The sequence below is a fragment of the Gymnogyps californianus genome, chromosome 17 (genome assembly GCF_018139145.2).
Source record: "Gymnogyps californianus isolate 813 chromosome 17, ASM1813914v2, whole genome shotgun sequence".
Classification (NCBI taxonomy): Eukaryota; Metazoa; Chordata; class Aves; order Accipitriformes; family Cathartidae; genus Gymnogyps; species Gymnogyps californianus.
In genome coordinates, this window is record NC_059487.1 from 11,485,147 (window position 1) to 11,498,549 (window position 13,403).

Genomic DNA, 13,403 nt, shown 5'->3' on the forward strand with positions numbered 1-13,403 from the left:
GGTGCGAAGTAGCTGCTATCTTACTTGGTGAATCCTGTTACTGGGAGATAAAGACAGCTTCAGTCATCTCCTAAGAAAGCATATTTTCCCATAATTCCTGAGAGCTCTGATTTAGGATTTGGAAGTATCTGAAGAGTTCCCAGCTGGGCCTGTGCTCCCGAGAGGTGCTGCCGGGAAGATCACACCGAGAAGGGGACAGGCTACCAACCCGAACCTTGTACGAAGCTGTAGAAATCACGCAAGATGGATGGTGGTGAGAGTCAGGTCAGGCATGGTGGCACTCACTGGTAAGGTTTAACCTCTGCTCCCCCCCAAAAAAGGAATTTATTTCTACATGACTACTTACAAACTAATGTTAAATACGCGCCTGTGCTTTACTCCTCCGGCCCCATCCAGTCCTGTGAAAATGCCTGAAGAGAAGGAACAAGGAGTTGCCAGGTTGTTTAATCTTCTACTCTTTGCCACTTGACAGATGGTAACTCCCGACAATTACTAATCCAAGGGAAAGACGGAAGAGGATCTTGCGGCTCGGATAGAAACGAACTTTGAGAAGTTTGTGCTTCCCAGTGCTGAGCAGACGTGAATTATCGTACGAGTGCCGTTCCCCAAACGCAGGGGGAGCGGCGCCCGGGGTGGCACCAGAGGTGGGGGTTAGCGTGCAGGCCTGGGAGAGGAGGGACAATTACCTGAAAAAAAAATCTACGCTAGAACTGGAAATAAAGCATTTCCAATCCTATTTTTATATTTTATTCCCAGCCTCAGTTTCCTCATCGGTAACACAGGAGGGGTAATTCTTACCTGCCTTTTGGTCGATTCCTTCAGGTTGGTCCTGGAGTCTCAGGGGTTTTTGTGCCAGGCCCATTTCTAGAAATGCTTCATGAAAATGTGAAGCAGCGTTACCCCCGTGACAGGCACATGGGCCTCGGGCGGGTGGGAGCCCACAAGCCCCAGAAAGGCCAGCTGGAAAGTTAAAGCAACGCACACGCACGGTCAAAACTGAAGACAAATGCCAGTTCAGATAGCTTTATCAATCAACCCACTTTTATTATTATTTAGCTGGAAAACTATTTTTTTCTTTTTAAAACACTTGGCAGCTGAATATTAGAGACCCTTTTCCAATGGACCTTGCTTGACTGGCCAGAAAAGGTGGCTGGTGGCTGAGCCCACCAGCTTGCAACTAACAGTCTTTTGCACTTAAAATACGTAGCACTGCCGTAAGTCAGTCAAGGTGAACACTACACGCTTCCTCGTGTTGCGTGAGATAGCAGCCGGCAGCAGCCTGCCAGCACCAGCCCTGCCACTGCTGCCGAGCCCTCCGAGTTCGTCAGCTGCGTGGATGTGGCCATCGTTCGTGTTTGATTCAGAATTCTTGTATTTTAAGACACAGATATGGTACGTCTAGTCTTAAGCAAGTAAATGCAGCTTTAAGTAATATATTATTCTTCTGTGGCAGGTCAGTTCCTTGACTGGTGGGTTACAGAGTCCTTCTCTGCTCTCTGCTGCAACAAGCACAGCTTTGCCTTTCACAACCAGGCACGGCGTCACCCATGGGCCGAGGGAACAGGAGACGGGGCGGCACGTGGAAGGGCACGGCTGGAGGCCTGTTCGCAGGCAGGACGTGCTGAGGATGGGCGCTGTGGCAGAAGGAGCCTTGGTGGAGGCATCTCACAGACCCTAACCAGCACTGATGGCTGAGCAAGCCCAGGCTGGGAGGACCCGGTGCCCAGGTTGCAACTGAGCCGTGGAAGAGCTGGCTCCGGCGGGGGGAGAGGCGTCTGCCCTCACCCCGTGAATCAGCCAGCTTGTTCTTGGGGGAGTTTTTACAAGTTTGCAAAGCTTTGGTGGATAAAGGCTCCAGTTTCAGATGCAGGCTGCTGCAAGTTCACACATCTTCCTAACCTTCCTTAAAAAAAAAAGAAAAAAAGAAAAATAACTGTTTGCAAGTCAATGCTGGTTTAAAAATGCACTGTTTACCACCATCCCAATTTCATCTGAACGACTCATGTGGCTTTAAGAACAATCAGCATTTTTCCACCATGATTTAAGAACAAATAATTAAAGTCATCCCAGATGGGCTTGTAAAAATTAAAAGTACATCAGCTAAAACTTAAATGCTTCACCCTGTTCTTTGTAATAACGCTATCCACCCTCCAGCCCACTGCCGTTTGTCAGATTTTCTTCTGTACCAGCAACGAGTACTGCTCGGCTGGTGGGATACTTCCAGAATACACCTTTGTTGATTTTGGCTCCTGTATTCTGTCACTGATCAGCTTTTTTCAGTTTCTTTTTATGTTCTCCCTAGAGGCACCTCTGATGGCTCCAGGATGAGCCTGGCACTGCGAGATGTCCCTTCGCTTCCTGGTTTTGCCACAAAATTCCAGGGTGAGCCGGGGCTGCTGGCTGGGCCTCAGGCTCTTCAGCCACGGAAAGGGACACGCAGGAGCTTCAATAATATCTGAGGTCCTCGGACAAACTGAACGGCATGGACACATCTGTCTGCTCTGGGTAGTTTTGCACTATAATGTCATTTCACTCATTGCCAGACCAGGAGTCAGGCATTTGCCTGTGCGGTCACATTTACATCTTTCCTCACTGCAACACTTCAGCATTAGTTAAAGATTTGAGCGACCCCACATAATCATTATAGTGCAACACTAAGGGTAAATTCATAAAATGTAATTGGAAAGAGAGGTCCATGTGAGAAATAAGTAAGCCTAAGAGTCAAATCATTTTCTTCCAAAAGTGGTCGACGCGATCTAAGGCAAAACAAAACAAAAAACTCCACAACTCCCCAAAGCTTTGTTAACTAAATAGTTGTCCATTAAAGAGACCAAATATTTCACAGCATTAGTCTCTGGATTAATGTTAAATCGATATGCACTAACGCAATAGGGCAATAGTTACCATGGTGAATAATTCTATATTTATTTTCAAGCAAGCCTTATTTCTAACAATTCCAGACATGGTTTCCACTTTCTGGTGACTAACCTCTTAATTTAAGTTTATTTTTTTTAACTGTTTGGTACCAGAAACTCGAGTTTTTTCCCCAACAATTAGAACAAGATCTCTGCCGCAACAGAGGAGAACAATGCCGGGCAGGGACGCGGATGCTCGCCAGTTTTAGCTAAGGGCTCGTTCGCCTTTGAAAGTCGGTACAGCTACATCTCAGGTACGATTTAAAGCGTACGAGATCCTGTGAATTAAGTCTTTGGTAGACAAGCCCTCGTCCTTGTTTGGAACAGCAGCAGCATTTTCCTTCTGAGACTTCATCCCGTTTGCTAAGTGTCAATAACCTACCTCAACCAATATTCCACCTAAAAGGCTCCGAAATGCCCTCCCCTGCCCGCCCTCCCCCTCGCTGGGAGCCCCTCCTCAGCCCACCCGCTCCCTCCCTTCTCCACGGGTGAGGCCAGGACCCTCCTGCCTTCCCGCTGTGGCATGGGACGATGACCCTGGGGCAGGAGCCGCTGTCACCAACCCAGGCAGTTCACAGCTGCCTCCCAACTGCTTTTTTCCATTGCTGCACAGCGCTGGGTTGGGTCCCATTTAGGAGGTTTTGTTCCCAACCAGGAGGGCTAAAAAGTCAATGAGTATTTGTTTGTAATGAAAATTTTTACTGAAGCCACCAGAATGTTATTCCAACCCATTCTGTCTCATTTGGGGCCTGATATAACTCCGGCTGACGTCACTGGAAAGACTCCACCCTACCTTTACATTTTATTGGAGGCGCTGGTAGGAAATATATCACTTCACTAACAAAAAATAATCACCCTCTGAATTCGCAGCTCCCCAGCTGAAAACATTTCATTTTCTTCTGCTAGGAAAACCAGCATGGCGTATGTAAAATAACACAGCGCTAAGGAAAGAGTTTTAATTGCATAAACATAAAATAATCCCTGACTTTTCCTGATGGAACAACAGGCATTTTGGAGAGAGGAATGGCGCTTTGGAAAGCAAACAAAGGTGACCCTGAACTCCCCGACTGAGAGCTGACATACCGAAGTGAAGACTTCGAGCTCATCCAAGGAAGCACTTGAGTAATTCCGAAAGCCAGCTCTGAACCACTCGCAGCAGCTTCGCTGCCAGGCTCGTTCTGTAGAGCAGTTCAGAAGTGGAGCAGCTGCAAACAGTTCACGGATTGAACTGTCCTTATGTGATGCCCATATACACCCACATGCACTCACATACATGGTTAAATACATACGTACACAGGAACATACTCCTCTTTGCCAAAAAACAATTGCTCTGTGTTTAGTTTCTTTTGGTTCTTGCACGAAAGGTGAGATCAGAGACACCCAGGCTCTGTTCTGCATTTTTCTGCCTTGACACACGCAAACGGGTTGGAGCTCTCAGGGAGCCGGGCAGCCCTGCCCTGCCGGGGCAAACACAGGTACCGCTCGGCCGCCCCTGCCCTTCCCAGCAGGCCCAACTGCTGCCACCGCTCCGCAGCCGCCCCAGCCCAACACCGTTCCCTGCTCCGGCATCGCCCCACGGAGCCCCTGCGTGCCTGCTCCGGGGAAGGGCCCCGAGATGGAGGCTCTGGAGATGCCCCTGCCTTGAAACGCCATCCGGTGCTCAGCACGGGGCGAGCCCTCGCCCTCCTCCCAGCTTCACCCGCGTGCCCGGGTGGGGTGTGGGGTACCCACAAGGGCTTCATTGCCCGGGCGCTGGTTTGAGCTACCCCTGGTGCGCTACCCCCACCCGGGCCCTGCACCTCACGCCCAGGCAAACGCCTTCACACCGCCCGCCCGGGCCCGCCACGGGGGCTGGGGGAGGCTCCCCGCCCGCCGCTGCCGGGGCCGGCGGTGCGGCGCGGCGCAGGGAGGGCACGGCTGGTGCCAGGGGCCCCACGGGGCACAGCACGCCGCGGGGCAAACCCCCGCGGGGCGGGAGCTAAGGCTCCCTCCCGGCCCGCAGCAGCCGCTCCCGCGGGCGCGCAGGCCCCGGGGGGCGCAGAGGCTCCGCCCCGCTCCCACGCGGCTGTTCCGGCTCTCCCCGGTAACGCCCGCGCGGGGCTCGCATCGAAAACCAGGCGGAATCGGGCGGCCTGGAACGCGCGCCTGCCAGCCCGGGCCCGCAGAGCAGAAACCCCCTCGCGCGGGCGCCCCACGCAAGCCCAGCAGCCCACGCCACGCGCCCGGCGGGGCTCTGCCCCTTTAAATCCTCCCCCCCCCCCCCCGACGCCGCGGGGGCGGCCCCCGACGGCGCCCGGTGTCACGGACGGGCGTTTCCCCCGCCCTCCGCATATAAATGACGGGCGCGCTCAGCCAATCAGAAGTGGGGGACCCGGCCGCCGGGCGCAAGGCAGCCAGTCAGCGGAGGGAGGTGGGGCGCGCCCGGCCATGTGGGCTCTAACTTCACGTGGGGCGGGCCGTGACCGCGCGGTGACCCGGTGCCGTGACAAAGGCGCAGCTCGCGCCCTCCCGCGCCGCCGCCTTAAAGAGCCAGGGCCGGGGGCGGCGGGCGCCCGCGCCCCGCACCCAGCGGGAGAGCTGCGGGCCCTGCCCGGGGCGCTCGGGTGTGGGGGGCGGTGTGCGGGTGACGGGGCTGTCCCGACCGCCAGGAGCTGCGGCGCTGGGGTGTCTGTGGCGCCCGTGCTGGGGAGAAGGGTGCAAGTTAAACGTTGTGTGTGCGTGGGGTGCGTGTCACTGCACCCACGGCGCTTCCAACGCTTCCTGCGCAGGTTAACGAAGCCAGGTTACGCGTCCGTAGTACGCAGTAGGGGCTAGCATACAGCAGCGTCTCTCAGGGACTCGGGAGCCGCGGGAGGGACTGGCAGGCAGGGCTCTGCCCGCACCCGGCGCGGCCACGGACTCGCACGTTCCCTTTGCAGGGGTCTGGTGCCGGAGCCCGGTCTGTGCACAGACATCAGCGGCGGGGCCTGCAGAGTCTGCTGCGCTGCCAGGACCGTGCCCTTGAACTCTGTTTTCGTTTAGGCTTTAGTTTAGGATGAGGAACGTCGTCTGGGACGGGCCCGAGCCGCTTGCTGGGACACGCGCGGGCAGCGAGCTGGGTGCTGCTGATGGGAATTACACTGGAACAGAAGGAAAAGTTGACAAGATGCGTGTGTGTGTGTGGTACAGGCTGAGCTTGTGCTCGAGTGGTCATGGCTTTGGGTGGCGGCGAGCCAAGCACGCAGCTGAACAGCCCCACTGCTGCAGAGAGGCCCATTGTTCATGGACAGGCTGTTGAACTTGCACTCCATTTGCTCAGCCCATACGGCTGCGGTGCAGTCGAGGGGCCATGTGGATTGCCTAGCTGCACATTTGACACCATCATCACTACCTAATAAACCTGTTAACTGGGAAGCTTCAACACCGAAGAGACAGAAAAACAAACAAACAGGAGGACTAGGAAAGAGGGAGGATCCTGGAACACAAATGCTCCCATAAATGCCTTTTCCGTAAGTCTATTTACTCAGCTGCTGAAATGATTTCAACTGAGTGATTAGTCTTACGTGCTAAAACCAAGCCATCCATTCTCTTCTCTGATAGTCCAAAATCCTACATCTGGTACTTTATCTGCAGTCTTTTTTCCCCCCTTTTGTTTAAAAGAGAAAGTTTTTGCAGTATTCGATCTCCAGATGCACTCTATCATCACAGTTTGGGCTCAGAGGTGAATCACATATATTAAAATTGGTTGTTTCGATTCCACTCGACTGCAGAGAGCTGCATCCTCCCTTACAAGGCTTTATTTTCTAACACGAAAGAGACAAAATTGATAATTTGGGAGCCTGATTTTCAGAGAGAATGAAAAGAAAATGTTTTAACTTCAGATGAGAAAAACCTTAAAATGTACATTTGACCTCCTGTGGTGCCTTGGGGTGTTGTAGCCCCAAACCCGACGTGCTGTCTCGGGGGATGAGGCTCACCGGGGGTACTCCGTTTCCTAAGACATGCGCCAGGAAAAACAGAGGCATCGAAGACATCGTGTGAGGCCAGATTGTTAGCAGCAGCTACAGTGATTCTCTGAACTTGAAGCTGGCTAGAGTGCATTGTATATTGTATATTCAGGTATCAGTGTTGTGTACAATAAAATAAGTGAACATGGGGTGTATATAAAACATCACCTACTGCTCCATTACCAATAATCTCTAGTTTTACTGGAACGTTTAAAAAGCCAAATTTTTGTACTTCTTTGCCAAATCACATGGAGTCTTGCCTGAGCCTGGTACTGCTTGGCACAAAGAGAATTTACAGGCACATCTAATTAAATCGTATGAATCAGGGATATTGAATTGTTGAAGGGGTTTTTTTTGTTGTTGTTGTTACTGCAGTTTTAGATTTCTAATGATTCTGATAATATGTGAAATTATTAATTCTAAGGTTTAAGAGAAAACACAAAATCTTAAGACACCTTTTTGGGACTCCAGGGGCCACGTGTGAATCTGATTTTTCCAAATGAAAAGAGTTACAATATCAGTTAAAACCTAAAAGCTTCACTTTCACAAATCTTTTATGCTAGATTTTATACAGCTAATACATCGCCAATGTTTCCAAGGAAACCAATATGCCCTGTTCTCACTGAAACAAATCTCACTATTAAAACAATTAAAAACTTAATCTGGGTTCCCTCCCTTCCTCCCCCTCTCTCCTTTTGGTATTATCGTATGCATTTTAATTAAAAACACGATTGCGATAAATTTTTTACACATACGTAGGCTACACTGTAAATTACCTAAAGGAAGCTTGACTCCAGAGCATAATAATTGGGAATCAAATATATTGCAATAATTGAGCAAAAACAAATTAACAGGAGTCTTGATGAATCAATGCCACGGCTCATCTCTGAATGGCCATACTGGCCATAGCTGATGGAGAGGAGTTTAAAACTCTGTCAGGCTGTGAAAAATATAGGTTTAGGTATTAGATGTAGGTTAGACAAATTCCTGAATCTCGGCTGACACAGTGCGGGCGGCGAGACAGTCCTGGCTAGCGGAAGCTCTGGCTAGCCAAAAAGGAAAAGCCAGCTCCCGAAGGGCACCTGCGCTTGGCTGTTCGGAAGGAATTCTCCTGATTTTTTCTGCTGGGTGACCGAGCAATGGGTTTTAAGGTCACGGCGGCTACAGAAGGCATCCGTTTCACAACCCCGCTTCCGCAAAGCTGTCGCACAACGTGCACGGCACTACTGTACTGACACTTAACTGAGCCTACAGAAAGGTTGGATGCCACGGAATAGAGTTGCCGGAAAGATGAACGCAGGCTCAGAGGGGTCTCCTGCCTCGTGCTCGGCGGGTGCGTCCTTTCTCGGTGCCTTTTCAAATGTCTGCTTGTGGACCGCTTGTGCGCACATCTGCACCCGAAGGCCCAGCTGTGGAAATGAATCAAGTGAGGGGCCCCAACACCTCCACCTGCACCTACGCACTCTGCAACGCGAGAGTGCCTGGAGAAAGAGGGGACTTGAAAATCCATCACTAATAGCAGGCTTTGAAAATCTGATGGGTTTTTACAGCAGCTGTCAAAGTGCCTCCCTCCAAAGCTGGGTGTCTCGGTGGCACAGATGGGGCAATTGATGCCCTTCTTTTGAGGAAGTTCCTTGTTCTGCCAGGTTTCTGTGTGTGAGATTTTGGGGGTGCTGGCCTGAGCTGACAGCCCAAATCAGTGCCAGAGGCACCTTCCCCGGGCTAGAGCACGGCACAGTCCCAGGGACGGCGGTGCTTGGGTAAGCTCTGCTGCGCTGCCTCAAGCCTCTCTTGGTTTGTTTGTATTGACTTAGAGAGCACCACTGCTGTCCTCAGGAGTTGGAAAACAAATAGGAACCCCGGGTGCCAGCGCCAAGGAGCTTAAAGCCTTGATGCAAACACACAGTTCAGGCTCTGTGTTCAAAGTGTTTTGCTGGTTTGATCTGAAGAGGCATAAGGATCCAGCCGCAGGGCTTTGGGGTCTGTCTGCCGAGGAGAGGGATCTGTAGGTCAAGAGGCTCATGAAAAGAGGAAACCAGCTCCAAGCACGAGAAGCGAATGCCACCGGGAAGGCAGTAAATACAGCCCCGCTCTTTGTTTCGCCCGCATTGTGTTCCTGGCTCTGCCTGCTGCATATTGACTCGGCTTTTCTGTTCCCCTTGTGTGTGTGTGCGACTTCCACTCCCATGACAAGAGGCTGAGCATGAAGGAAGGGAGCAGTCAGCACAGAGATGTTTCATGTGGATCCAAGAGCTAAATCTGGCCCTGGCTTGTGTGCTCCCCGGACTCCCCAGGGAGCAGAAGGGAAATGCAGCCAGAGCTGCTTCCTCCACCATTGTCTGAGCACTTGGACATCCTTCTGCCCGCGCTGGCGAAGGGCAGGGGATGGGGACGGGGCGTCTGAGGAGCTTCCAGTTTGCCTCATGCCTCTGCGCAGGGCTGGACGTAGAAACTGGAGTGTGGCCCGGGCTCTGTCCTCCCTCCCTGGGATTCCCTTAGGCATTGGGTTGCCCAGAAGATTTAGGGAAATCAATCTTGCTCACTCCTTCACATACATCTTTTAGGATACTGCATGTTGCTGTGTGCTCTTTGCAAATGCAGTTTCCTGTGAAAAAAAAATCCCAGCCTTGCTAACATCCCACATGTAATGTGATACATTCCCATTCATACACACTTCCCACCACTCCGACACACAGCACTGTACAACCAGAGAGACAGAAAGTGTACGGCACGTCTGCACTCAGAAATACCGAATTCTTCTGGTGTGCAGGGGGTGACTTGGGGTTATTTGGGTGTGGTTTTTCCCCCCTTTTCCAGAAGAGTTTGGAAAATCACTTTCCACCATCTGCCCTGCCAGAGCTAGGAAATATTTGGAATACATTCCATTCTCCTAATGAACACGCAGCAGCAGGGGTGCCGCAAATAAGAGAGAGAAAATCTTTCTAATGAACAACAAATGAACTAGAAATCACATCTACATAGCTTCAGCTTTTGTTGCCTATAGCTTTAGGGTGATTCATGGAGACAAAAATCAACGAATGCGCTGTAGACCCAGGTCTAGCACAGCGTGCAGAAGTTTTGCCGTGACCCAAGCCATATTTGTTTTGGATACAAATACAGACTCTTGCTAGCTTCCTTTTCTTTTAATTGGGGGGGGGGGGGGGGAAAGTAGGGGAAGAATTTAAGTATGGTTCCTACAACTCTTGTTAACGCTCTTCAAAACGTGTTGAATTTATAGGATACTGTCAAACGCATATTGGTATTCATGACACAAATCACGTTGCTTCCAACTGGTGTATAGAACTGTACCATGCTCTTTTGTTAAAAAAATAATAATGTGCTCAAACTGAAGACATTAGTGGCTCTTTCTCAGAAGAAAAGGGCCAAAAAGCTCGTCTTGGTCCGTGCTCTTCAGAGACTGGGGATAGATGTTGCTGAGCATGGCCAGAGGTGAATTTCCAGATCCACCACAGCAGAAATTAAGGGCTTCTCTCAAGTACTGTATGTGCCATTATGATTATGCAATTAGCTGTTCTTCTTTTAAGAGTTTTGCCTGCTGCAAACCATCCAGACATAGGCAAGTTTCCACCCAAGGCTTTTGGTGTCAAACTTGGGCATACCAAGCGGAAACCTCAGTTCAAGGCTCAGATGCTGTGCAAAGCCCCGTGTGACCCATCACAGCTGGCCTTAGCACAGGAGAAGTGTGAGGAGTAAGGCATTCTCAGAGCTGCAACCCATGCCACCCTCATTGGCAAAACCTCTGATCAGATACTGGGACTTTTCCTCATACCTCCTTACAGGTGGATTTATTTTCTTATACCAGTCCACAAGCTCTAGCCCAAAATACTCAAGGTGTTAGTCCTACAAATGTAATCTTAGAAGATACTACTGATACTTTCTACACTACTCTGAAATCCTAGATCGATGCCACACATTTCCTAGTCCCCAGAGCACCGACTTCCTCATAGGAAACATCACCAACAGGTGAGATGGGAAACTACGCAGCAAGAAATCCATCTCATCCTGCCCTTACGGGAGGTTTCTGAAAGTCTGGAGCCCTAGAGACATGCATATAGCGACCCAGTACATTGGGGATAAAAGTGATGGCCAGGTAGGCGTTGCTCTATAGGTACAACAATACCTGCTCTTCTCTATGCAATCTCTGCATCCTTCACTCGGCGCAGGAAGATTGGGATAGAAGGCATTGCACTGGCTTTCCTCTCTGCACCTGGTATTTTCACCTGTTTGTGTGCTTAGGTGCTGATTTTTTGGTGTATGCCCTCATTTTCTTGGAGCCTAACTCTGCAATTCCTTCAAGCATTTAACTTGCAAGAAAGTCAGCAGTTTCCCCAACAAGACGTTACATGACCAGGCCTCCTGATTTAATACCATCTTCTGCATACATGTTCACCTTCCTTGTCTTCCATTCCTTGCAGTTTCACCCACCTGAAAGAGCAGCTGCATTCAGCATCCCGGACTCATTAAATAGCCACTCGGTTCCCCCTTGTTCTTGGTCTCTCACACTGAAGCACGCATTAAAAAGAAAAGAAAAAAAAAAGAAAAAGAGAGAAACAGAACGTTCCTACAAAAAAGCAGTTTCTTGGCTGGCCATTTTTTTTTTTTTTTTTAAACTCCCCTCAATATGGCAGGAGATATTTATGTCTGAACAAATCCTTCTCCCTTCCAATCAATCCAGCTTCCCTTGCTTCTGCAGTGCAGTCACACTGTTTATATCAGTCTGTTGCTGTGAAAATTAATGTGACAACATAAAACGCAACATAATGACTAAAGGTGTGTGAAATAGTCCTGGAGAAATACGAAGTGACTTCAAATGCAAGGTATTTCCTCCTTCCCCTTTCTCCCATCCTACAAGCTGCTACAGTTCTGAAAATGGGACAGTTTTCAAAGAGGCTATATTTGCAGAGCAAAGATGGATGCTATTTTTATTGCAAATTAGCAGATTTTTTAGCAGATCCAACCTCATTTGCAAGTGAAAGTGACTCTACTTACCATGCAGATATAGGTCTTATGTTGGAAACTCATGGAAATTCATGTTTAGAACATACTTACAGAAGAAAAAAATAGACCCTGCCTTTATTTCTGGCTGAGACTAGCTCCACTGAAGAAATACCAGTGGGGCAGCGCGTATTTGCTAAACTACTACATTATGTGAGCAAGTGGGAGCAAACCTGAAGTAGTTTTTAGCTCTGCTCCGTGAACTTCTGGGGGCCTGGGGACTTCAAGGAGTCCACAGAGATATGAGAAAAGGTATTCAGCTGGTAGCAGCTGGTAATTTGCTATCCAGGGATCCACATTTCCCCTGGAAAGTTTTGAAAGGTCTGCATATTGATGAGGACTGTAAAATCACTACCCTAATATATAGGGCTAGCTAGGGTTGTCCACGGTCTGCACTGATGTGAAAAATTCAATGTAGTAGACAGTATCAGGGAAAAACAATCAGTTAACAGTTAGTCCTGCAGAAGATGCCATTTCAGAATGCCAAAACTTTTTATTAAATTGGAAAAAAATCTGGTGAGTGGTTTAAGCCAAGAAAAACAGTTGAAAAAAAATTAGAGAAATAAAGCACTGCATTTAAGTGCTACTGAATCAAAAGATTTTCAGGGTTTTTTTGTTTCAAAATGAGATTTTTCAGTTAAAAGTCAACCGACAACTTGAGAAAGGTGAGCAAATGGTTAAACGCCTCCCAAATAAACCAGAAGAATAAGTCATTACAGCCCAAACTGTGCCAGTTGTGTCAAGCCCAAACCCACTTCATAAAAATTACTGAGAAAGTAAAATTCAGGGGAGCGAGAGAAAAAACTGTGCATACCTTTAAAACCTTCATACAACATTGGTGCTGGATTCCCAGAAGTGTGATTTTGGATTCAGTTACAGCTCCACCATGAAAATGAACTAAGAAGATTAAAAAAATTTTTTTTTAAAAATCTTCATTTTAATATGGGCATTGCAAGAAGAAAGTGAAAAATAGAACAGCAGGCAGGGAAAGCAGAGAGCTCCGATTTCAAGAACTCTTGAGCTTTAAATTCAGGAGACTAATTTAAAGAGCGCAATTTCTACCTGCCAAATTTGCACATGCATTCCTTCAACCTGAAGCTATACAGCAGGTGTGAACCTGTTTGTACCTCTCCTGACAGGAGCACAACAGGGGGAAACCAGCGGTGCAAGTATTCAGGTATGCTAACAAATTCTTTTGGCAGATGCCAGTTTTGCAGTTATCTGCTACACATGAAAAAGCAGAAGGTGAGTGTCAGCCCTGCTGTTATGTTGCAGTGTGAATGGCTCAGCTCTTCTTTCTCCCTATCCCATCCCTATGTATTTTTGGGGTATACAGCTCCCATTTCCATATCGTCCATTAAAATGGACAGATCACATTCCTGAACACTGTTACCATGGACTTTAATGAGACTATTTTCACCACCAGCGAGTTCAAACTCAGAGGTAACATTTTAAAAACACCTGAATTCATCTTACAAAAATAAGC

The 13,403-nt window shown here is 49.1% G+C and overlaps 1 long non-coding RNA gene across 1 annotated transcript; it reads right to left on the minus strand.

The window, feature by feature from the left end:
- Positions 1–8,388: 8,388 nt before the first annotated feature.
- On the minus strand, positions 8,389–12,809 carry LOC127023516 (uncharacterized). The gene is made up of 3 exons (XR_007767450.1): positions 12,732–12,809; positions 11,348–11,424; positions 8,389–9,506 (listed from the first exon to the last, which is right to left on the minus strand). It is a non-coding gene; the product is annotated as an uncharacterized LOC127023516 (long non-coding RNA).
- Between the last annotated feature and the right edge of the window lie 594 nt (positions 12,810–13,403).